At 39.4% G+C, this 27625-nt stretch overlaps 1 protein-coding gene across 1 annotated transcript in view; it reads left to right on the forward strand.

Moving 5' to 3' along the window:
- The window catches only part of GABRB3 (gamma-aminobutyric acid type A receptor subunit beta3), a 126906-nt gene that overhangs the window by 22925 nt on the left and 76356 nt on the right, over window positions 1-27625 (forward strand). The window lies entirely within an intron of this gene.

A 27625-nucleotide genomic window follows, 5' to 3' on the forward strand; every position in this document is an offset into this window, starting at 1 on the left:
TGAATGTTCATGTTTTGAGGACAAAATTTACTTACAATCCATGCTCTCTGACATACGTAAGAGAAAAAAAAGTCTTTTGAAGAATATAGAAATAGACATCTAGTATACAAAGATAAAAACAATACATAGCTAACATTTCCACAGGAATGTTTTTGTATTTGTGAGCAACGAATGTATTAAAATTATAATATGAGAATAGACAACAATAGTACCACATATAGCATCACAAGGATCCAACCAGATCAAATGCATGCATAAAATGTGTTTGCGGGGACAAAAACAAACAAAAACCCTAATTTGATGTACATAATTTAATTTAGGCACAGACTAATTAAACTTAAGGTGCACCCAACTATGTTTTTCCTCTTTAATCAATAAAAAAGATTGCAAGAGAAATGCAGTGGTATGTAATTCAGTCCAATCTCTTAATTTTGCAGCATGTCTTAGATGCACTACAACAATAAATGTACTTTATCCAAAATAATTGGTTATGTGAATAAAGTTCCGTTTATCTTCACAGCCAAAGCAGAGGAAGGAAAAAATGAGAGAGAGCAAGGAAAAGATGGAGAGAGAGAAATAAATGAAAATCCTGTGCTTATCTTTACAACAAAGCCATCTCTAAAAGTAAAACTGGTGAGGCTGGAAATAAGAAAATCACTATGAAATGGGTTTATGTGTTAATCTAGGAATTCTTCTCAACAAATGATAACTCAGAACCTATCATCATTATCACCATCATCATTTCTGGGCACTGTGCCATCTGTGTGTTTCCTGAAAAAGGCACTGATTTATCTCAGAAGTGAAAGGGTAGAGCCTAGGAGTTAATTTAGAGGTTTCTTTTCCAGAGCAATGCCAATCAGGTCAAACACCTCATAGCCAACATTTAATTTGCACTTAAAAATATATGACATATTTTCTTTTGGGGAGTCCCTTAAGACTCCTCACCTGAATTTCCTTTTGATTAAAACCCTCACTTTACTAATCAGAAAAAACTTTAGGTGTGCATTCGTTCTAAGATTTATAGGTTGGGTTTTCAGTTTATCATTGGAGTCTCAATGATTTCAGTTTTAATTTGTGCAATCTTTTAGACATTTCATTATATCTGCTAAAAGTTTTATTGGAGGAGTTACCTAACCATATCATGTAAAAAAATCTCCAAGACAAATTTTCCTTCACACATGCTGTATTGAGCATCCATGGATACTGACAAGATGGAAATACTTTTCTCCATCAGTACCCTATTCCATTTCCCTCAAATACATGCTGCTCCCATCTCATTTCTAACTCCATACTGTGGAAAAATTGATTAGTTAATTAATTAACTAACTAATATACTTAGTTAAAGTATACCAATCAAAGAAAGCTTTCTTTATTAGATGCTTCTATAACAGTGATCACTGGGTTTTTTCCACAGGATCATATGCCAATTCTTGAGTGAGCAGTCTCTTATTAACTTTTTTCACATGTGCAATACCAGCAAACTGATGTCTTACAAGACTAGTTTACTTAACTATAATGGCACTGAACCTATCATCAAATAGGGTTGACTTGTATTTTTATACTGCAAGAGTATAAAAGCTTTTTAAAGTATTAATTTAAGCTCTGTTCAGTGCTCTGATTAAATTGACGGTTTGCCTTCAGTTATTTTAACATTTTATGGGATTTCAAGTGAAATTCTGTGGCTTTATGTTAAACTATAGTAATGTGGACCTTTTATTTCTCCATGGCCATAGGAGATACATTGTTAGCATTATGTTCATCTGACTGTAAAGAGAATAATCCTATATGTGGATTTTTCTTCCTTTTGTTTAAGTTCCTTCATTCCTTAAAAATTTAAGTTCCTTCATTTTCTAGATCAGGGACTCAGTTTTTATCTGTCCAGTAGCATGGTACTCATTATTTTCTATAACCCTCTTTGCTCTCTCTTCATTTCTCATAAGCCTTGCCATACATGAACGTGTACTTGCTCTCCATATTGCTGTTCATCTCCCCTCCTGCTGTTCTTTTTTCCTGGTTTGCTTCTTAAAATTGCCATGTCAGCTATAAGCATGCACTACAAAGAATCTAATCCATTGTGATGCACACACATCAGAGAAAGCACTGAGGAAATTTTCTTTTGAAGAGACAAATGCTCAGAATAGGAAAACCACTGGAAAATGAGTGCCAATACTCTTTGCAGCAGCAATGAAATTGGTGAGGGTGAATTTTAGGAGCAATGTCAACAGCAGCATGGGAAGGTAGAATATCAACAGAATAAGATGAAGAATAAAAAAATATGTTTTCTCCATGTTAATCCCATGTAATTGAGGTACTTAGCCTGTGTTGGGGGGCTCATTTTTTGTTCCATGTCTATTGTTCCAACCACTTTCAATCAGTAATGTTTTTCAGGTGAATAATATTCTAGACAGCAGCTTAGTAGGTAATGAAAGCCACAGCTTTTCCTCATTATGCATTATTTGCATTCCCATCTGCAACTGCTAGAGCCATGTGAAGAAGGTATATGAAGATACAGTTAAGATTTAATTTAGGCAATGTTGCATCCGCTACTTCTTAAGTTATTTTAAAAAGTAGTAATACCTTCCAACTTCACAAAAACCTTTCTGAAAGCCAAAAGCAAAAAAACAATTTTTATTCTGAAAATATGCTCAGCAATTTTTTAACAAAAACTTTTTTATGATGAAGCTGCTTCAGAATATATCCACTTGTGGTTAACTTGGTGACCAAATGTATGATGTTTCTAGAAAGTAGATATTGAGGTTTTTGATGCATTGTAAGTGGCTCCTTCTGTATCCTCTTTTCCTGGCACGTCTGCCTAGTAGGCATTGCAAATTGCTTTTAGAATTACATAAAGGAGCTTAGGCTTCAAAATAGAAGTCAAGAGCTTACATAAATAATGTTCTTATCCATTAACAAGATATTTGTTTTTCATCTTTACATTTTAAAAAAGGCTGTAGTGCTTCATCTTGAAATTAGAAGACCCATTTTCACTCACTTGATTATCTTCCTTCTGCCCATAACATAAAAGGAGGGTAAGTCATGCTGTAGCATAGATAGATGCCTGACTTGACAAGAGTACATGTCAAAAGAATATTGATCACAAGCTAAAAATGAATCAGCAGTGCAGACTAAAAAGGTTGCTGCATGGATGCCATATAATATCTTAATCATGTAAAGTAATAGAACCTCTATTTAGATTTGAACAGACCTGGGCTACTGTGTTCCATTTCTAAGTACTGTCATAAAAGAAGAATATTGACAAACCTGGAGAGCGGGGATCTAGAGATTAAGTTCTGTGAAGAAAGGTTAAATATTTTGATATGGTTGCTCTGGAGAAGAGATAAACCGAAGGCAATCCCACTTTCAAATATCTTCAAAAAAAGTCAAATTGATATTTCAGAAAATTCATTTCCATTGATTCTTAGCATATTTAAATTACAAGAAATGGAAATTTCATTAATCTTAGGAAGAACTTTGTGATGGTATAAATTGTTTGGTATCTGTACTTTTTAAATGAACTTGGATAACAATTCATCAGACAGGCTGTAGGAGCGTAATTTTTGCATCTGCAAGGGACTGCAATTGTTGAAGGCTAATAGTTTCATTTTATTTAAAATCATTCCATTTTATTTAAAACAATTCTTCCAATATCTTAGTGCTAGGGTACTGAAGGGTTTAGTAAAGAATTAAAGTGCACTTACATACATGCAGACATATACTATGGATTATAGTGGTTACAAATGGAATTCTTCCCTTGTTGATGCAGTGCCCATGAAGAGTCACTTCCAGAGGCTGCAAATGAAAGTGAAGTCAGCTGAATTTTAAGTCTCCTTTGCATGAATGCAGTTACTTGCATTATTGTATCTAGCCCTTTATCTATCAGGAAGCAATTCTGGTCCCCCCCTCCCCAGTGAAGGTGGGGAAAGAAAAAAAGGAGATGAGGTGTAGAATCAAAGACAAAGGAAAAGTTAGAGTCAAATGGAATGAAAAAGAAACTTAGGAAGCAAAGAACGGTGGGCTGGCTAGAAGAGTCACACTTTTATCCTCATCACCACCATGAGATGGAATACAGTAGTTGAAAAAAGTAGATTGAAAAAGAGAGATGAAAAGATACAATCAGAAATTACAGTGGTGAAGATTGTGGAGAACTGGGGATGGCATTAAAGCAACAAGGAACTTGAGATAAAATAGCCATCTCTCTCAACTTTCCTCAAGAATATTTCTTTGGTCTTTATAATAACTATAAGTCTAGTTGTCTATTTCAAATCTCTTTCAAGTGCAGTTTAATTCCTAGTGACACCTAGCAACTTGGCATAGGGCCAAGGTTATTTGCAGAACCATCTGTCCCCAGTTATGTCTGTCTATTCTTCCAGATCAGATGAGAGCCAGTTTGGTCTAGTGGTTAAGGCTCCAAGCTAGACCAAGATACTATGAGTTCTAGTCCCACCTTAGGTATGACAGCCGGCTGGGGGACTTTGGGCCAGTCAATCTCTCTCAGCCCCTGATGTCAGGCTCAGATGACAAGCCAGTCAGTCAATTCCTGACACAACCAATGGATCAACATTTGGTTGATGTAAAAAAAGTGGACCCTGTACATGCGGGAAAAATGCTAGGAAGAAAAAAAACCTTCCAGATCAGATAGGGTGAGCATGTTCCAGGGCCCTTCCATGAAACAATATCGTCTAGTGGGACCCAGAAAGAGTGCCTTCTCTGTTGCATTGCCTGACCTATGGAACAGCACCTGCCCTGAAATTTGGATGGCCCCAATGCTGATAATCTTCTGGAAAGCTCTGAAGACTTTGTTTTTCCTCAGGCACTGGGGTCAGGTTGTTGACTGTGAGGCCTCAGTTGCACTGTAATGTTGTTTTCACAATATTCGTTATTTTTATTGTGACCTGCATAGACTCACAAGGTTAAGATGAGTGATTATATAAGCTCAAATAAATAAAATCCCATGGCTATGTTTATTGACAACAACATGAAAGTGAGTCAGCTAGGTGAAACTATATATCTCAATTATTCAGTATACTATTTTATATCCAACAAAACATCTAGTGATACATATTCATTGCCACTTATCCCAATACTATGCTGTATTATCTGAAAGCAACTCTTGGCTGGAAAAGAAATATCTCTATTCCATTTTTGAATGCTGAAAAAAAAGCATAACTTATATACCCTCCAAAAAGCACATTTTCAAGGGATGCAACAACTGGATAACAATTGTTAATCTTTCATGCAACTTTCACAATATAACCAACTTCTTGACAAGAAGTAAATTAATTATCATGCCAAGAGAGGCTCTGATTATATTGTAAAATTTTCCTGTTGAAATATTTTTGTTTATTTCACTTGAAATTAATGTTGATACTGTTTGTATATAAGTTTACGTACAATTGCCTGTATTTTCTTTTAAATAAAGAGAAATATATCTGTAGGTTATAGAAACTATTATTTAAATAATTGTTGTCTTGCTGGCTGAAAACATCTATAATACTAAAGATGCATAATATTTTTACTGTCTTCTTCAGAGTCCTGAAACTATTTCTATTTTTATTTCTACTGAATTTTGTAGGACATAAATTTAGGAAAGGAAAGGTCTAGTTTCACCAGGCCAAGACAATATCTTCCACTGCTATTCCAAGGATTAGTATATTAAATTCAGATTTACATATTCTCTGCATGAATTGACATTGTTATGGAGGGGGAAATAGGAGGTTAGAACTTTAGTACAGTGACTTGAATTGTACAAAATAAAGGTTTTTACAATTGTAAAAGTTTGTTAACATGGCTCCATACCGACGGTAATGCTTTACTGTTAGAATCCAATATAAAATCCATATGCTTATGTATATCTAAAATTTATGTGTGACCTGTTAAATCACATTAATGATATGTAAATATTATACAGCATAATAAGTCATAACTTCTCTACTAACAACTGATTGACATAGAGTATTGGTAGCAAGCCATAATCCTGACACAACCATGTTGTACTACTGATGAAGAGTTTCTTTCCTGCAAGGGACAACATGAATATATACAGCCAAGTTTTTTAAAGAGTAGGTTATACAAGGATTACCCACTGATGTGAAATAAATCATGAGGTAAAGTACATTCACAACTATCCAGAGGAAAGCAACCAAGATGACAAGGGATTGGGGAAAAAAACTTAAGAGGAATAGCTAAAGGAATTGAGCGTTGTTGTTGTTTTTAAATATTATTCCCTGGAGAAAAGAAGACTATAGGGAGACCTGATAGCTTTCTTTAAGTAGACGAAGGGCTGTTGCTGGATGATGGAGCTTACTTATTCAGGGTTATTCCAAAACTCAAGGCAAAGAAAAGTGGACTTAAATTACAATGGTGCAGATTTGTGTTGTATTGTGTATTGTGTATTGTGAATCTTATTACTGATTCATTAAGCATGCTTGTGATCTTGCATTGTTACTTTTATCTATATTTTTTGTAACAAATCAATATTTAATCTTAAAAAGGTTTTAAAAAATTAAAAGTATGAACTAAAATACAAACTAAGAAAAAAATTAAAATTTATCTTATATTTTATATTTATATATAGTCACTGCTTTACCAATAAATTCACTACCATAATATGAACAATACAAGATATTATTGTAAGATATCACAGAATGTCTGCCATAGTAATACATATTGCTACATCCTTTGATTAGTAGAAAATATTGCCTTTTCCAAAATAGATAGATGACACATTTCTGACAATCATTCCTTGACATCTGAAATAATATCTCTTTTCCAATTTCTTAATATAATTCTTTTTGCCACCCCCCCCCCATGCTTGATACAACCACAATTTCTGATAAACAGTCAAATCTCAAAACTTTGGAATATATAGTAATTAACATCTTTAACATTTAAAGATTTTCCCATAAATTACTAATTACATCAATACACTATCCTCCCAAAAATACTAAATGTCCACATGACCATATCATTTGGGTCAGTGAGCCCTCAAATTCCTTATACTTTCAGCTTGAAAAATCTGATGTCCATCCTTTCAGATATATTCTTTGGGGAGTCCAGTAGACCCTACATACGGAATTATTTCATAAATGCATGGCAAGTATGATGTAGTATTTGGCTACGTGATTCTAGGGAGTGACTTATTTTTAATTTATTTTACTTATTTTATTACTCAAATTTATATGCCGCCCGTCTCACTGTATAAATGACTCTAGGCAGCTTACAATAAAAGTGATAAAAACGATAAAAAATCTTAACAGAAATATACAAAGCTAAAAGATGGAGAGAGCATCCTCAAGCAACCAACCACCCCCAGTACTGTGAACCCTCATTGGGTCCCTATGCTACTTGATAGAGCCAGGTCTTAACGCTCTTCCAGGAGGCCAGAAGAGTGGGGGCCAATGTCATGTCAGGTGGCAAGATATTCCACAGGGACTTAAAATATTTTAATGGATGTAAAAATGGACAGGAACCAAGTAACTCAAAGGTTATACCAGGGTTGGCCATTTTAAAACCTTAGTTTGAACATTGATGGATGCACTTTTCCTTTTTTATCCTCTCTGCCTGGCATTTTAGTCCCTTCTAGTGCCCATTTCCAACATTCAAAGAACCTCAGTTCCTAATATGGATTGAGTTCCATTTCAGTTGTTTCCCACAGGTGTATTATTTGGTTATATACTTGTTTTTCAAGCAAAAGTACAAATGTACCAAATTCCTCTGGTCTCCTAGTCCATTTATAACTTTCTTAAATCAAAATCTTTTTTTCTTTTTGATTTTTGCCAATTATATATTGTTTTTAAACTCTTATTTAAAATTTCTCATATCAAAGAAAAAATGTAAAACTCACCAGGTGATAAACTAAACATTTTGAAGGTCTCTAATATCCATTAGATAGTTAAACAGATCATTTCCGAAAGTATTAGAAAGGGAGTGCAGCTGGCTTAGTGTCCTTTTTAAAGGCTCCACTGTGGTTGAGAGCAAGATGTCATCTCCCTCGTCTTTTGGCACTCTATACTGTAGGGGACCGCTGTTCTACACTCCCTTCATGATGAGCTGCTATTTGGAATGCTTGTGGGTAGTCTTCCATCCTCTCCTTCTCCGGAGAGAAGGAAATCTCCTACTTGCCAGTCCCTCGTTCTTCACCACAGTCTTGTCTTGGTGAAGAGATGTCTCCACCCAGCCATGACTCAACAGGAAGGTCTGAATACCAAGATCTTAACTACCGTGACTGACTAGACGCTTGCAGAAGATCTTACCAGATACAATTCATTTCTCCCAGTCTGGGTTTATCAAAAACCATCAGGCATCAGATAATTTATGGTTACTAATTGATATAATGGATATAACCAAGGATAGAATAGATGCAACAGTATTAGATGCAGAAAAAGCCTTTGATTTGGTTCAGATTAAATTCTTAAAGCAAGTGATGATCAGATATGGCTTTTTATGGGATTTTGTGCAGTGGTTTGAGATTTATTATTTGCAACCTTGTACCAGAGTTTTAACAAATCAAATAATCTCAGGCTCTTTTCCATTATAATGTGGTACAGGGCAGGGTTGCCCACTTTTTTCTTTCCTATTTAATTTAATTCTTGAACCTTTGTGTGATGGAATGCATGCGTGGGGAGGATTCTGGGAGGGAGCTTCAAGGTTACAGGGAGGGGGAGTGACATTCCAAACATCTCCTCAGCCCCCAGCTGGACTGTGTGAAAGTAAGGAGGAAGAGACTGGCCCGTCCCTAAGGGCTTGATGGTTATAGTTGCTCTGATTGGGGAATTAGAGTTAGTCTGGTGAGATTCTGTCTATTAGGTGCAAGCTAATAAAGAAGCTGAGCTGATTTCCAGACTCTCTTGTGTGATTCTTGGGCTGAACCTGGCACTTTGGCCTTCATGATTAGCCAATCTTTAGATATTACATTGGCATATTACATATTACATATTACATTGGCAGAATGTGACTATAAATTATTCCTGTATGCTGATGATATTTTGGGAATTTGGATCAATACTCTTGTTTCTTTGCCTAATTTTATAAAGGTTATTTTGGAAAGTTATTTACTTTGGAAAGTATTCTGGGTACAAGATAAATTGGGATAAATCTTGCTTCCTCTGGGCCCTAATATATCAATACAGTTATGTAAAGAAATGGGATTTGTGATTTCTACTGAACATTATTAAGTATTTGGGGCTTTGTATACCCAAAATATATATCAATATTTGGGAAATAAATACGTTGAAACTCTTAGAAAGGGTTGAACTGGATATTAAGAGATGACTTAAAATACCTTTAAGCCTTTGGGGCAAAATTAATGTTATTAAAATGAATATTATCTCTTGTTTGATTTATGTTCTTAGAGGCATTATTATGTTAATATCAAATAAAATTTCCTTTGGATTGATAAATTATTTAGGAAAATTATTTGGGATAGTGGACCACCAAAGTTTTCCTTAGCTAGATGGAGATTACTATTTGAGGAAGGTGGTTTTAATTTATCTGGTCTTCAAAAATACAATTGGGCCAATATTTTATCAGCCACATGTTGGTGGAGTGAAAATATAATGAATATTATTCCTTATGGACTAAGCTGGAAAATTATTATGTATTTCCTTTGTGATCATGGCAAGTGCTTCTAACAACATATAGGAAAAAAGGTGTTTTATATGAGCGGTGAGAAATCTTTGGGCCAAAGGGATGTAAATTGAGTTTTGGTGATGAGATTCATGATATTTAACTCTTTGGAAAAATTCTACTTTGAAAATTGGTGGTAAATCATTTTATTAAAAAGCTTGGTCAGAAGCTGGGATCATGACTTTAAATCAGCTACTATGTAATGACTATTTTAAGGATTTTTCCCAACTTCACATTGAATTTGGTCTTCTGAATTTGCAACAATGGAGGTATCTTCAGCTTAAGTATGTTCTAACAGATCAGTATGGACCAGATACTTTGGCTGCCTGAAATGCACCTGAGTTGCTTTCTTGTTTGATGGAATCCATCACAAAAATAAAACCTATAATATCTCTACCAGAAGCTCAAGAATATTTTTAAAATGGACATTTTTGACATATTTCAAACATGGACTAAAGAACTGGAATTTCCAATAAAACTACAGCCTTAAAATTTTTTAAGTGGTATCTACAGATTTCAAATTAAGGTTGATTCATCAAAAAATTGTATTTAGGGTACAGTGCTACTTTATTATCTTGGCCTGTCTATATATGTTGTTATCTTGCAGACTTGCTGGAATTAGTTGTCCTAAAAGTTCTGGTGAAGCAAACAGCAGATTCTCTTTATACTTATTGTGTTTTGTCAGGTGTTGACTGGTTCATTGCAATCTCTCCATTGGTGGATTGACAGAAACATTTCTGATTCAACCGGAATTGGAGATTCTGCCTATAGTGTGCAGTTTGAGCTTTGTATCTGCTCACCTTTTTGGCTATGGTTATTTGCTGCTTTATTATTTCCAGTGCTTCTTCGATCTTCCTTGTTTCTAGGTGATATTTCCTGATCAGGTATTCTTTGGTCTTCTTGTTTTTCAGCTTCTTTTCTTTCATCTGTTCTAGCTTGCTTGCATCTGATCTTAGCATGCTGATCTTATTTTCCAACTTGTTTTCCATTTTGGTAGTATACTGTTTGACTTTTTTCTTGTTTGTTGATTTTGCATCCAAGGTATTCAGTTATAACTGCAGCTGTGCTGTACATCACTTGGTTTGTTCTTGCAGTGCTTATATTTGATATTACTGTATTGACATCTTTTAATACTTGTGCTAGCTGTTTCTTTGTAACAAGCTTCAATGCAGGCAACTTTATTCTGTTCTTTTTGTGCTGTTCTAGATGCTCAGTTATTCTTTGTTTCAGTTCCTCTTGTTTTTTAGTTAGAGGGCTTTGTTTTTTCTGAGGAGAAGGCAGAGGAGAAGGTGCCTGGTTTGGAAATGAAAATGATTCAGTAGCTATGCTGGTTTCCTCTACTGCTGACTCCCCCTGGTTTGCCTCTACAGTCTGAACTACTTCTGGCAAGGCTTCAATTTCTTTGCCCTGGGTAGACCTTTGCAGTTCTTCCAATTCTACTTCTGTGAATAATTTATTTTGTATTATAAATCAACATTGATCTGCTAACCTCTGTTCTGTTATTTCTGATTCTGGATGTTGTTCTTTCCAGAACTAGTGCATTCTTTTCATATATACTCTTCTCGTTGGACTTCATTTGTAATAGCTGATCATCTAGTGCGGTCCTTGTTGACCTGGGCAATGACCGATCCATATAGGTTGGCTGGGCACAGAGAGAACTGTTCCTGTCTGTGCTCCTGCACTCTGAAGATGCCGGTCACAGGTGCTGGCGAAACGTTAGGAAACAAAACCTCCAGAACACGGCCACACAGCCCGGAAGACCCACACCAGCCATCGATCCATATACGTTTCTGTAAATTATGTCTCACAGTATTGTTTATGGGAAAGACACTCTTCGTCTGGCTCCTCTGATGAGACCTATCCAGTATGGTTGAACCTCTGGCATAGCTCTCATCCTCCTCAGAGCATGCAAGCCCCACAACCATGTCAAGGTAGTTTCCTCCTCCTCCTCCTCTTCCTCCTCTTCTTCTTCTTCTTCTTCCTCTTCTTCTTCCTTGATGAATATAATAAAATGTGAAGGTGCACGTAAAAGTGGTTAAGAGTCTGCTTAGAAGGTCTCAAGTATGGGAAGTTGACTGCTGCTGTGATCATATGATTCTTGAGCTATTGCAATAGCAGTTGTGCAGAATTTTGCAATGCTCAAAGACTTGTTCAAAATTTCAAGACTGTTTTGTGAGCAATATCTGTATAAAACATCACCCTGAATCAAAAGCTTGTTATAAGTTTACATTTATGTTCAAGGCTAGATCTTCTCAAAATTAATTTGAGAATAAATTTTAGGATAAACATCTAAAATCAGTTGAACGTTTATCTTATATCGGAGCATTACACATTAACCAGCTAAAGAAGACAGGCATAGAGAAAGTTATGGATAATGTGATTAGAGACTAAATTGTATTTCCTAAGTTATTGCCAATGACACTTTCCCCCAAAGAAGACCATTCATTCATTCATTCATTCATTCATTCATTCATTCATTCATTCAAATTTGTTATAGCCACCCAAATCTAATGGACTGTCAGTGGTTGTTCTGTGGTCTACTGCTGAACTCACTAAATATTCCTGTTTGTGGAGACAGATATTTATCCTATTCACATAAGAAATCCACCACACTATCTAGGTTTGTAAATATAATTCGTAAATATTTGTACCTAGTTGGGAGGGGTATAGATAATTTAATTAATGTTGTTGTTAATCGATTCAGCATGCCTATGGCTTGATTATCCTTAGTTAATTCTGTCACTGGAGTTAGTTTGTCTAGAAGTTTTAATAAAGCAAGGAACAGAAAAACCTCCTGACTGTAGTGTCTTTTACTTGTTAAAGAGAAAACATAAGTTGGACATCAGGAAAAAAGTCATAATGATAACAGCTGTTCAACAATTGAATAGACTTTCTTGGGAAATGGTGATCTGTTCTTTGTCAGATGGCTATCTGTTAGTGATGCTGAAGTAGTGGATGCCTGCAATGGACAGGAGGTTGACCAAGATCTCCAAGATCCCTTTCAGTTTTTACACGGTATGATTCTAAGCTGCTATGTTAATGGAAATTGGGATTCTTCTCAAAATTGCAATATTCTGTATTTCCATATTATGTATTGGATGATATGACAGTCATCCTGTGGCATTGGTCTAGGGCTTGTCTGAGCACTTGGGTACTTTGGTTTTATTTTTATGCCATGTATAGCTTTATTTTCCTCCCTGTTTGGTTTGGCAATACTCCTAGAACTGTCTGCAGTAGCATAACAGATGTGCTCTATATCCTGTAATTTCTGTACATGCAATGTGTAGCATTACTACTAATCACACAGTAAGTCTACTTGCAGGTGGTTCCTATATACGGCACATGTATGCCTCCTATGTATGTTTCACTATGGGAGACTTTTTGGTACTCAGCTAACAAAATCCCTGTGTATCCCTTCTTTCAAAGATTAATTTCTGCACAGAGATAAATCTACTAAGCATAGGTTGTTTAAGGCTTTGGAGAATGTTCAATGGTTAAAACTCAACAGGCTTTTCTTTTTAATGTTAGGTTGTGAAGCACATTGACATTAAAATGTAAATAAAATGCCTCTCATGGAATAGGCAGTTGTGCTTCTTGAAAAAATGTTAAACATGCTAAAATAAAAACATCTCTGTGTATGTGTGTAGCAATGAGAAGAAAAAAATGAAATTATTACATTTATATTCTTTGCAGGTGGCTTATTTCATCATCCAATTCACCACCTGAGTCACGGGTCTGTGTATATTCCAAAACCTGAGTCAAAACAGATTGGAACACCCGATCTCATAAATAAATAGTCATCAATAGTATTTGAATATTCTTTTAATATTATCTAGTGTCTCTTCTCCAGTAGAATAAAAAGTGGGAAAGGTAATAATAAGGCTCTGGCAATGACCAAGTAAACTTAAAAAAAAAACAATGTGAATAGCTAGCTATAGAGCAGAATAAAATTGTGGATTTCTCTTTAGCTGAGAATGGGTTTTTCATGGGAGGTAGGATCGCAATTGGCAACATTTCTTTTAGGAAGAGCCCTAAGTGATCTTATATGTTCATTGTTCATCCCTGTATTGGAAAGAGTTAAATTAACTCCTGACACTTACTAAGTATTCTTTATTTGAACACACGTGCGCACACAAACCTTTGCATGCTTCAGTATCTCAGGTTTATCCTTTCTTTACTGTTTGTTCCACAAACTGTGGACCTTCCTATGTTGTTAGCAAAATGCATTAATTTCCCTTTTCCCCCCTTTTAAAAAAACAAATAATTCTTTCGCTAAGGACATGGTTGATTAAACAAAAGACTTGATTATGTTGCATATGCTGTATTAATCTCCAGGACTGAGGATGTAAGAGAAAAGTGAAAAGCACAAGTGCCATTCTTCTTTCTATTAGTCCTGGTGGCACTGGAAATTCTCACCTGAATGTATTGAGTTAACTTGAACTGGTCAATCAAAAATCCATAAAATCAACAGTAGAATGAAATCAATGGGCTTTATAGATCCCCTACATGTGCATTTTATAGATTTATCTTCCTATGGAGTGTGTGGCTTGCTGTACTACTATTAAGTATGAAGTCGTAATTTTGCAAGTACATTAACTTCTTGTTTTCGGGTTGTGCCGTGTAGCGTTCAGTTTGTGTTTTGCACTGATTAAATTTCTGCGGAGTCTGAAACTGCCTTTAGTTTCATTTTTTTCTGCACAAGAGTCACCAATGTTTAAACTATGAAACAATCTGATGCCTGACACTGCCCACTCAGCTTTAAACATTGGAAGATGTGAATCCAGATGCCAAACCCACAACATTCATCAGAAAGGAGCGTTGTTATGCGTACTCAAAATACAGTTTATTTAATATGCAAGACAGCATCCTGAATGGAAGCATTCCTAGCATTTTAATATCATTTATATTTTCTACCTGCGATAGAAAGGTAGACAGAAAGATAGAAAGGTTTTTGATAGATTGAAATCTGTCAAAAGCAAATCAGCACTCATTTTTTTTCCCCCTTTCTCACTTCCCTTCCTCTCTTGTGTATTGTCTCTACCCCAACCTCTTCTTTCTTTAACCCTTTAACATCTGGGAGAAGAGGGTTGGCTTCTGATCAATAACAATTTCAACTTTTTTTAAAGTTTAAATTTATTCTGCCAAAATAAGAAGTTAATCTCTGTTTTGACCACCACAATTTATATAAAGATTACAAATGAATGATAAGAATACATATTCTTCATCCAAAAAATTATCCTGCTCTGTCATTCTTTGTCAATCTCTCTTAACTGAATCTGAAAGATGGGTATTTTTCTAATTCTGATTTTTATCTGCAAGTTTAAAAGTAGTATATTAATCTCAGAGCGTAGAGATCCAAACTCTGTACTCATGAGAATGGTTTCAGATCATGTTTTAAGAACTTAGATATTTGTTTTAACACTCTATCCAATTCAAGATAGTCTTTTTCCATAAAAACTTCTCAGTACAACCATAACTTTAAGTAATGATATCCTACAAAGATAATTAATCCTACAAAGAATCCATGGGAGTGAAATACGAGGATACTTAAAGCAGGGCTTTCTTTATCATGATCCCAACTGTGGAATATGTTTTACTGTCAGCTGCATTCCAAAATTAGATGTGATCCAGATATGTCCAACTTTTGCAGCTACTGGCCATTGGCTTTAATGGCTGTTGGTTATGTTGGCTGGGACACACTGGTCCTGTGGTACATCTGGAGGGCACAAGGTTGGAATAGCTGCACTAGAAGCTACCTGACCGCTTTGCTTTGTAGCAGTCTTTCTTAATCTGCTGTGGCTGGCAGTGCATATCCTAAAATTTCCTGACAGTCTTGTCTCAGCATTTTCCCACATCCATTCATAAAGAGAATAACAGCCTTTAACCATTGGCCTTGTTAAAGCCAGAAATCTTGAGGTCTCTCCAATAGATCAGCCTTAAACTAGAAAATTCATGGCAAGGTTATGGAGCATTATTTGTGTATAGCTATGCTAGAGTGTAAATGTCGTAGCTGGGGAGATTAAAGAAAGTCATGGATATAAGAAATGTGAGGTTGGAAAAAATATAGGAGGTAACTTAAGGTGCTTTCTGTTTCTGGCACGAGAGTTTGTATCTGACTGACCAACTGAATCAGCATCAAATGATGCATTTTATTATTGGTTATAATGTCAATAAAAGCTCCATTTTTCAGAAGATCTCAATTCTCTTTTATAAAACCAGCTGACCATTTTTTAAAATACAGAAAATGGAGATAGGATTAAAGAAATGCTTTGAACATGTAGTGACATAGAGTTGTAAACATTCTAGAATTATAAACATTCTAGATTTTTCCCCCCAATTCTGGGCATTTCTGCAGCTTTTTGCCAATGTACCAGGGAATAGCATACAATCCTTCATTTGCTTTTGTGCCATTAAAGCAGCAATGGTTTTTATTACACATAGAGGAAAAAGAGTGAAGATAGTCCAGTAAAGACCAACTGTGATAAAATATGGGCTCATAAAATATACAGTGGATTTATCAGATGAGGTGATTTAAAACTATGTTTAAACTGCAGTGCAGTGCTATAGTTAAGAGGAATAGTGATCTGGATCATTTGGATAATGGATAAAGAAGATAGATATTTTCCAATTATTTGTTTCTTTATATTTATCAGTTTATATTTATACTAATCAGAATTAATTAGCATGTGTTTAAACTAATTTGAAAGAGACCACAATTTTAGTAGAGGACAGCAAGATTTTTCAATTGAATGAAACCTACATGGAAGTACATTCAACAGAATACTATAGGACTTACTTCTGAGTGAATATACATAGACTTGTACTGTTAGCCTGGGTTAACCCTATGCTTGAATATTGAGGGGGGGTTAAATTATCAAATGAGAAGTGCTTTAAGTGGATTTTATGTTGCTGCTTTTTAATACTTCATAAAAATAACTAGCAATAATAGCAATATTATCAAAGCTGGGGAAACATAACTGTATAAGTGACTCTCACTGAACTGTATTTAAACTATTTGTTTACAACAGAAGTCAGTGTATGTAGTTATATCAAAAGGATAATTATATGTCTGAAACGTAAGTGTGTAGAACTAATATGCAATGCTTTCATCCATAGATAATTCTTCTGCTTAAACTTTTCCCTTACAGTCCTTTTTGTGGGGGTGCACTGCTGTAGAAAAGGTTCAGATTAAAAACCTGTGCTTGAACTGGAATGCCTAGTAGCTCTGTGCCACACAATTTGGATTTGCTTACACAAAAACTTCACACTATCAGGAAACATAATTGTCCTCATCTAGGTGATGACATGATTTGCTTTTGTGTTGCTGTTCAGGCTCAACTAGCATTTGCAGTAGCTGGGAAGAGGCATGGCAGACATGGTTTTATTTCACCCTTAGAAACCCATTGCTTCATGAATCAGCTTTGATGGGTGGGGGGCTCTTCTCACCATGAAAGCAAAGCACCTTCATATATCTGCACAGCGTAAATGCATAGCTCAGGAAGAGCTTTATCACTGGGTGCTGCTGAATGTATGAAGTAGTTTCAGGTGTCCCCTGCTTTTGGGGGGCCAATATCCACATCTGAAATCTGGGAGTGTTAGTCTCACTAGGTAAACTAAACCAGGAAGGTTAAAACTACTGTTACTGAAATTGGCTATAACACCATAATCTTGCAAGGCTATTGTGTTGTACCTACTTTCCCTTCTTATACTCCAGTGAATTCTGAATGTTATCTCTTTACTCTGGACATAAAAATGTTTCAGCCACTTTTGCCTAGGTAACGGTTCTTGCATATTTCCATCATGGTCATCTTCCATACTCTTTATACAGAACGTGTTATGGTCCCATAACTAACATTCGTTTACCGGGAGACAAACCAATGGGGTTGCTCTTCAGCTTCTTTCTACCTTTCTAATATAGCCTCTACAAACTCAGAGTATCTATTTCTCTACATAGGAGACACATTTCCAAGCAAAGCATTATTGCAGCTCCATATCAATTTTATTTCCTATTTTAATTTCTCAAGTATATGTGAGTCCCAGATGAATTTTTGGAAATGCTGATACTTTGCTTTGCCATATGTCAGCTTCCCATTACAATGTATTAATTGAAAGAAACTTGGAAAAATAATAAAATCAGGTGGGTCATACAGCCTTGTATCACCCTGGGAAATATCTGCAGGCACACTTGTGCCCCTCAATAATTTTTAATTGATATTAGAAGTAGACTGGATTTATGCTTATAAACCCTTCCAGGACAATACACAGAATGGGAGAGAGCACAGAAATAATACCTATTGGGGGAAGGGAATGTTGGCCATCTGACGCTTTTCTGAATTTTTTTTCTCTTATTGAATTATTGCAGCCAATTAGAAATCATATAATGTATGGGATGCTCCTATCTTACTTGATTCAACTAAATTGCTTCATCAGTAATGGCACTGCCCTCAGTCAGCGAGGTGGCAACATTTCTCTGCATTGCTGAGATGCTGAACCATTTTATTACCTGACAAAGCACATTGATAAGTTGGCCTGTCTTGCCACAATGCACAGTGTAGGAAGATATGGAACATTACTGATTGCTTCAGCATCACAGGATCATATTATCTTCTTAGACATCTCTGAACAAACAACCATAAGATCATCTGCTTATCTGACCTCTTACTTTCCCAAATCAGCTTCTGAAAGATTATTCCCCAAGATGTGTCTTTTCAGGTTAATGTTCATACCTGTTTTCCAAAGTTTAAAATCTAACACATCATGATATAGCATCCTATAGCTTTCAGACTAACTTCTGTGCTACTACAGTATGACTCTAAGACACGTCTTTTCACTTTCCACTGATGTTATTACTTTTGGCTATTATTTTGACAAAGTGCAGGGGTCAGTCTACTATGGTAATAGCATCTATAATCAACTACAGTGGAAATAATCCACAAAATGGGGAAGGATTACAGTACTCTGCACTAGTATAAAAACAGATCGGTAGTTGTCTGAGTCCCAGAAGGCAGTTACCTGGGTGCAATTACTTTTATGACAAATTTAGTACATTGGCCACAATACGTGGTGCTTTCCTTCTAGTTTCAAAGTATTTTAATATCAGGCTTAGAGTCTGTTTATTATATAAAATGGTTCTAGGCAAATTGGCACTTCTAACACTAGACTTCTTAAAAAAAAAAGACATTCCATTATAAAAGCATATGTAGATTGTCTTTGTTTCTTCGTTTGTTCCTTTTGGCTTATACTTGGAAGATGACATTGCTAGTATAACCTTCCAGCTTTTTGCAAATATCCCAGTATTCTTTAATATTTGGATAACTTCTTTGTTTTCAAAGAAAGGGATAAATTTTCAAATCAATATGTGAGTATATCTCTGTAGTGTAATTGGGGCTTTTGAACAGAAATGTGTTTTTGTTTTAGTTTTTAAAGATTAGTTTTTAAATTCTCTGAAAATATCTGTTGGGATCCCCTTTTATCAAATGCTGTAAAGATTTTCTATTACTACAGTGCAGTTTTTCTTCAGCGTATATGAACAACATTTTAGTATCACTAGGAACAGTAAAGACACATTACGTTTTGTAGAACAAAGACCATTGAGCATGAAAGAATTCTTAAAAAGCTAAACCTTCACTCTCCATGATAAGCTTGAACAAACCTTTATAGTTCTATGGAAGCAGACTGCACTTACTAGATGTAAATTATGAGGAATAAATCAATCATAAGATTAACCAGTGCCCAGGATTATTTGAAAATGTGAACTTCTGTACTGTTAAAGACTCTGGTGGAATTCAAATAATTAAGGTAAACAAATCTTGCTGCTTGAAAGCATTTTCCTTCATTTACTGAATGTATCAGTGTCACTTTCTCTATTTAATATGACCATTAATTCTTTATTGAAATTGCATCTCCTTGATGGGTGAGGTTCGTCCTCCTCTTCAAATTAGTAGCTGCTCTCATGTAAATCCAGTTAATAGTCCTAATGAATAAGGGTGGAGTTACGTTTCTGACTCTATATAAAAATGTGCTTGTGTGGGGAGGAGAAGAAATATTTATGTATTTAATTCCTTTTTATGTATTGAAGTTGATATGCACTTCTAGTTTAATGAATTGACAGAGAAAAGTGCAGGAGGAGGATTGATTCAAATTCCATTGCATTAGTGAAGATGTCTGTGGTTTACTTATTTGCTTTTTTCACATTATCCTGATTTCCACATGATTTTGTTCTAAAAGAAATATATTTTTCCACAGAATAAAACTGCTTCTTACATTTCAGTCTCTATTTCAGGTTCCAACCTTGAGATTATTTTCACTCTAACAGTAGACTCTATTAAAAACTGGCTAAGAAACAAATCAAATAAATAAGCACAGTAAACAGTTCTCTATTCCCCTCCAGCTAATATGTGCGCATACAGTTCATCACCAGTATTCCTCAGTCATATAGTCAGAGGCATACTGCTTCTGCTACTAGTAGCAATCTATTCTAACTCTTTACAGGATCCTTTTGGAGGATTTGAAGTCTTTGCAGCAGTTCTATATGCATACATACAGTGAGGGAAAAAAGTATTTGACCCCCTGCTGATTTTGTACGTTTGCCCACTGACAAAGAAATGATCAGTCTATAATTGTAATGGTAGGTTTATTTTAACAGTGAGAGAGAGACAGAATAACAACAAAAAAATCCAGAAAAACGCATTTCAGAAAAGTTATAAATTGATTTGCAGTTTAATGAGTGAAATAAGTATTTGACCCCTTCGCAAAACATGACTTAGTACTTGGTGGCAAAACCCTTGTTGGCAATCACAGAGGTCAGACATTTCTTGTAGTTGGCCACCAGGTTTGCACACAACTCAGGAGGGATTTTGTCCCACTCCTCTTTGCAGATCCTCTCCAAGTCATTAAGGTTTCGAGGCTGACGTTTGGCAGCTCCAACCTTCAGCTCCCTCCACATATTTTCTATGGGATTAAGGTCTGGAGACTGGCTAGGCCACTCCAGGACCTGAATGTGCTTCTTGAGCCACTCCTTTGTTGCCTTGGCTGTGTGTTTTGGGTCATTGTCCTGCTGGAATACCCATCCACGACCCATTTTCAATGCCCTGGCTGAGGGAAGGAGGTTCTCACCCAAGATTTGACGGTACATGGTCCCGTCCATCGTCCCTTTGATGCAGTGAAGTTATCCTGTCCCCTTAGCAGAAAATCACCCCCAAAGCATAATGTTTCCACCTCCATGTTTGATGGTGGGGATGGTGTTCTTGGGGTCATAGGCAGCATTCCTCCTCTTCCAAACACGGCGAGTTGAGTTGATGCCAAAGAGCTTGATTTTGGTCACATCTGACCACAACACTGAGAACACCCAGTTCTCCTCTGAATCATTCAGATGTTCAGTGGCAAACTTCAGATGGGCCTGTACATGTGCTTTCTTGAGGAGGGGGAACTTGCGGGTGCTGCAGGATTTCAGTCCTTCACGGCGTAGTGTGTTACTGATTGTTTTCTTGGTGACTATGGTCCCAGCTGTCTTGAGATCATTAACAAGATCCTCCCGTGTAGTTCTGGGCTGATCCCTCACCATTCTCATGATCATTGAAACTCCATGAGGTGAGATCTTGCATGGAGCCCCAGACTGAGGGAGATTGACAATTATTTTGTGTGTCTTCCGTTTGCGAATAATCACACCAACTGTTGTCACCTTCTCACCAAGCTGCTTGGCGATAGTCTTGTAGCCCATTCCAGCCTTGTGTAGGTCTACAGTCTTGTCCCTGACATCCTTGGACAGCTCTTTGGTCTTGGCCATGGTGGAGAGTTTGGAATCTGATTGATTGATTGCTTCTGTGGACAGGTGTTTTTATACAGGTAACAAACTGAGATTAGGAGCACTCCCTTTAAGAGAGTGCTCCTAATCTCAGCTTGTTACTGTACCTATATAGTAAAAGACACCTGGGAGCCAGAAATCTTGCTGATTGATAGGGGGTCAAATACTTATTTCACGCATTAAACTGCAAATCAATTTATAACTTTTTTGAAATGCGTTTTTCTGGATTTTTTTGTTGTTATTCTGTCTCTCACTGTTAAAATAACCCTACCATTACAATTATAGACTGATCATTTCTTTGTCAGTGGGCAAACGTACAAAATCAGCAGGGGATCAAATATTTTTTTCCCTCACTGTACATACAGGTAGTCCTCGGCTTACGTCCATTCGTTCAGCAACCATTCAAACTAGCAATTGCACTGACAAGTAGTACTTATGACCATTCTCAGAGTTCTGGCCATCGCAGCGTCCCTGCGGTCATGTGAACGTTATCTGGATACCCAGCTTGCAATTACGCCATTGCAGCAAGCCATGGTCACGTGTTGCTTAATGATGGCAATTCCAGTCCCAATTGCTGTTGTTAACTGAGAACTACTTGTACATACATGTATGCTGAGTGCCTGTCAGTATACGATGCACCTCCTAGTTGGTGGAATGTTGGCTTACAAAGTAGTCTTTAATTTAAAGATACCACCTTGCACAGAGTAGCATTAACATATTTGGGTTAAATTAGCCTTTGGTTATGCTTGCAGTATATAGGCCAAAATGTACCAAAACTGACTAGTTCTGTATCCTTACAAATAGCAGAGAATGCTACAAGTGACATGATTATGACTAGAGCTGATAGTCTTAGCTGAGTAGAGAAAGAGCAAATAAGACTATCAGACTAACATGTTATTGAAAGCCATGCTGGCCTATGGAACTCAATATTCATGGGCCCACCAGTTGACCATCATGGTGTGTGGAAGATTATGACTTAGAAAGTAAGAGGAGTTGAGGGTAAGAACATGAATTATGAAATGAAATGAAAGCAAAAAAATAGCCAAGTTATGCATTTGTGAAACTAAAAGAAAGGGAAAATAAAGGGAATACTCTTTCCAAGATGGCGGCAGGGGGCGGACGCCTAGTGCAGAGCTCCCAGCCATAACCTCCTTTTTGGCTTCTACCATAACCTTAACCAACTATGTGGGTGAGGAGAGTTGGAGGCGTGGGGTTTTCGTACGAATGGGGGGTGAATGAAGAGAACCCCCGGTGTTACCTCTGTCCGAGGCGGGCTGTGGCCGCGGCCGTGGGGAGAGGAGTTGTGACGGCGGCGGCAGCTGGAGCAAAGACGGAGAGGAGAGGACATGGGCAGGCGCGGCAGCGGGCGACGCTCGGTCCCAGAGAGCCCACGGAGGCGGCAACGGGAGAGCATTGGTGGCTGCGGCGGCGTCGCCAGTGGAGCCAGTGGAGCCGAGAACGGCGCCCGGGCTTGAGGGGAGCGACGCCGGAGTTGAAGGCGGGCCCTGTGAGGCCGGGAGTGCCGGCGGAGCGGGGCCCCAGGCGCGGTGCGGCTGGCCTCGGCGGTGGGAGCACCTGCGGTGAGAGCGCCGGCGCTGACAGTGGGACGCTGGTGGCGAGGCTGAAGGAGATTGGAGGCCAGAGCCCAGCGGCCACAGTGACTTTGAGACCTTGGGGGTTGGGAGATGAGCCTCTATGTGGCAAGGGGCGCCCCCTCCCCTAGAGAAGACCCAGGGGTACTCGAGCGGGTGGGCGTATGTGAGTAGGTTGTGATTGGAGAAGGTGAACGTGCGGCTCTCTGCCTGGGTGGGAGACGGGCAGAGGGCAGGAGCAAATGGGGTCCCTCTCTCCCTGGCCAGTGAGAGAAGCCAGTGGAGAGAGGGTGAGTGTTTGTTAGAGGATTGGGAGTGGTGACCCCCTGTTGGCGCTGAGAGCGGTCAGCTGAAGTGCCACAGGGGTGTGTGGCCCCACCCCTTTTTTGTCTCCTCTCCCTTGTGTGGTGGGGGGCATGGCGGGCCCCTTAAGTGGAAGGCCTGGAGGGGGGGAGGTGGACCTCGGGCAGTTTAGGGCAGGCATTCAGGTGGTGACGGGCAAGGGGCGGTATGGCGGGAGCCAGAGGGCAGGCCGTTTCAGGGGAAGACGCCCCCGATGCATTATACCGGTGGCGTGTTCCGGCCCTCCGAGTTCAAGCCCAGACCCTGGTCAGCAGGCCTACGGAGGCCCGAGCTTTCGTCTGTTGCTGCTGAACGCCAGGTCAGTCAATAATAAGGCCCCCCTTATTTACGACCTTATTGGGGAGGGGCAGGCTGACCTGGCGTGTATCACCGAGACCTGGCTGGCACCAGAGGGGGGAGTAGCCCTCTCGGGATTGTGTCCAGCTGGGTTTAGGGTGTGGCACCAGCCGAGACCCCAGGGCAGGGGAGGGGGAGTGGCAGTAGTCATCAGGGAATCCCTATTGGCCTTCAGGGGCCCTGCTCCACAAGTTGCTGGATGTGAGACCCTGTTCCTGAGGTTGGGCACACGGGATCAGTTGGGAGTGCTGCTGGTGTATCAGCCTCCCTGCTGCATAGCAGCCTCCCTGCCTGAACTGCTGGAGGCCATCTCAGGGTTGGCAGTGGAGTTCCCCAGACTTATGGTCTTGGGGGACTTTAATCTGCCGTCCCTGGGGTTGGCCTCGGAGGCAGCTTGGGAGTTCATGGCTACCATGGCAGCCATGGGCCTATCCCAGGTCATCGATGGCCCGACCCGGGACAGTGGTCACACCCCAGACATGGTTTTCTTGTCGGAGCAGTGGCAGCGCGATCTGGTGGGGGATTTTACATTATCCCCCCTGTCATGGTCAGATCACTCCCTGGTGGCGGCAGGATTCTCCTATGCTGCCCCCCTCCGCAGGGAGGCGGGACCTATTCGAACGGTCCGTCCCCGGCGACTGATGGACCCGGATGGGTTCCAAAGGGAGCTGGGGGTTGTTCCTGAGGCCTTGCTGCACGGCCCAGCGGAGGCTCTGGCCGCAGCCTGGAATAAGGAGGTGGCTGGGGCCTTGGACAGGATCGCGCCTGTGCGTCCTCTCTTGGCCCATCATTCCCGGCGCTCCCCGTGGTTCACGGAGGAGTTGAGGGAGCTGAAAAGGGCTAAGAGACGGCTAGAGCGCCGCTGGCGGAAAACCCGGGACGAAACAGACCGAACACAGGTTAGAGCGGCTATTAAGGCCTACCTAGTGGCGGTAAGGGCGGCGAAATGTCAATAGTTCTCCACTCTTATTGCATCCTCAGAGTGTCGCCCTGCAGCCCTGTTTAGGGTCACCCGGGCCCTCCTGGGAAAAGGGGGGGGCGGGGGACTACTTGCAGGGTCGTGCAGAGGAATTTGCTGAACACCTGATGGATAAAATTGCTCAGATCCGTTCTCAGTTGGAAGCGTGGAGTAGGTCCAGAAGAGTTGACCAGGGAGCGTTCTTGCCCAGTTATCTGGGAGCAGTTTGATCCTGTTGTCCCTGAGGAAGTGGACAGGGTCCTCGGGGCTGTCAGCGTGACCACCTGTGATTTAGATCCGTGTCCTTCCTGGTTGGTTAGATCCACCAAGGAGGTGACCCTAGGGTGGGTCCTGGCGGTGGTTAATTCATCCTTGCAGGAGGGGGTGTTCCCGAAGCCTTTCAAAGAGGCTTTGGTCCGCCCTCTCCTCAAGAAACCGTCGCTAGACCCCACCCTCCTGGACAATTTTCGTCCAGTCTCCCATCTCCCCTTTTTAGGGAAGGTGGTAGAAAAGGTGGTCGCGCGGCAGCTTCAGAGGATCCTGGAGGAAACGGATTATCTGGACCCCTATCAGTCAGGATTTAGGCCTGGTTATGGGACAGAAACAGCATTGGTCGCCCTTTTAGATGATCTCTGGCGAGAGCAGGATGGGTGTAGTGCATCCATCCTTGCTCTTCTTGACCTCTCGGCGGCTTTCGATACCATCGACCATGGTATCCTTTTGGGTTGGCTGCAGGAGTTGGGGTTGGATGGCACAATGCTGTGCTGGTTCAGCTCCTTTCTCCAAGGCTGAACCCAATCGGTGTTGATAGGGAACGAGAAGTCCAGCCCCCGGCCCCTACTGTGTGGGGTGCCACAGGGGTCAGTGCTTTCACTGCTCCTATTTAATATCTACATGAAGCCGCTGGGGGAGATCATCCGGCGCCATGGAGTGAGGTATCATCAGTATGCTGATGATACCCAACTATACATCTCCATCCCTGGTGCCTTAAGTGATGCTGTGACTACCCTTTCGCGGTGCTTGGAGGCTGTGGGGGCCTGGATGGGGGACAACAGGCTTCAGCTGAACCCTGGTAAGACGGAGTGGCTGTGGATACGGGGAGCCTCAAGATCTAGGACTTTGTCATCTTTGGTTCTTGATGGGGTTGCACTACCCCAGACAGACCCGATGCGTAATTTGGGGGTTCTCCTGGACTCACGACTCCTGCTCGAAGAGCAGGTGGCAGTCGTGGCCAGGAGGGCCTTTGCACGACTTCGTGTCGTGCGGCAGTTGCGCCCCTTCCTGGATCAGGGGGACCTCCGCACGGTCACTCATGCCCTGTCACCTCTGGGTTGGACTACTGTAATGTGCTTTACATGGGCCTACCCTTGAAGAGTATCCGGAAGCTACAGCTGGTGCAGAATGCGCCGGCGCGGACAGTTCTTAATGCCCCTAGGAGGGCACATATAACACCGCTGTTGCGCGGGCTGCATTGGTTACCAGTTTGTTTCCGGGTCCAATTCAAGGTGTTGGTTATCACCTTTAAAGCCCTTCATGGCACGGGACAAGGTTATCTGAGGAACCGCCTCGCCCTGGTCACTTCAGCCCGTCCCACTCAGTCCAGCAGAAGGGGCAGGTTGCAGACCCCACGGGTCAGGGAATTTCGATTGGTGGGGTCTAGGCAGAGAGCCTTTTCTGCTGTAGCGCCCGCCCTATGGAACATCCTGCCTCCTGAGGCCCGGTGTGCCCCCTCCCTCATGGCCTTCAGGAAAGGTATTAAATCCTGGCTTTGCCAGAAGGCCTGGGGGCCAGAGGGGGGCTCGCACCTGTGGAGATGGCTGGTGGGATGATGGGTTGCCCCCCCCCCAGCATCTTACAGATTTTTATAGGGCCAAAATTAGAGGAGGTTTTTTACGGTATTTTAATATGTTTCTAAATTATTTATAGTTTTTAGCCATCTTGGAGAGAATTGTATTTCTTCGTTTTTATTGTGAGCCGCCCAGAGTCACCCGTGGGGGAGATGGGCGGCATACAAGCCGAATAAATAAATAAATAAATAAATAAATAAATAAATAAATAAAATATGTAATATATCTGAGTGAAGGTGGTCTGATTGTGTGAAGGAGAGTTAATAAATGCATGCATGGGTTTAATTTGAAAGAAAGGGCTAAAATATATCAGAAAATATAAAATGAAATCATATATTAGCAGTGTGGATAAAAGAAAGAAATAGTTGGTGATAATAGTTTGTTATGTTCTACAGAATCATGGTGAAAAAAACAAGATTAGTTTTACAAAGAATTGTATAATTTGCATGAATGTGATCCAGGGAAGAATATTATTTTGTTATATGATATGAATAGCTAGGTGGGACGGAAACAGTACTGAAAAAATTATTGGGACATTTGGAATCGCAAAAATGAACAAGAATGGTAATCATTCAGGGAGTATATGCCTAGAAGAAGGTCTGTTTAAATGTGTGGTTTAAGCATGTCTGTTCATACGTAGACATGACAAAGGAAAGCATGATTGATTTGACTGTTTATGACTGAAAAATTAAGAGAACTAATTAAGTATAACAAGATGATGAAAGTTTTTGAATGTGGAATAAGCGATTTTTATAGGATCAAGAGCAGATTTTGGACATAAAGAAAGGAAAGAAATGGAAACAACTAGAATAGCTCTATAAACAATTGTAGGAAGAGAAAATAGGAGTTCAATATAAAAAGGGTGAGAAGACAAATTAATCTCCCTACAGAATTAATGGAAAAGGATGTAAGGAAACAGAACATAAAAGCTACTTGGAACAGTGAAAAGAAGCGTCACAGAATGCATAGTTCATTAATAGGAAGTATGAGTAAGGCTGCTTGGTAGAATTAGAAAGAAATTATTGATGAGAAAAAATTATTACTGCAAAAAATTAGGATGGAAGAAAAATGTTATATAATGTCTATTGAGAGAAGCTACTGT

Source organism: Python bivittatus, unplaced genomic scaffold (genome assembly GCF_059951505.1).
Source record: "Python bivittatus isolate LINGU-HERP-01145 unplaced genomic scaffold, Pbiv_v1 ctg000350_np1212, whole genome shotgun sequence".
Lineage (NCBI taxonomy): Eukaryota > Metazoa > Chordata > Lepidosauria > Squamata > Pythonidae > Python > Python bivittatus.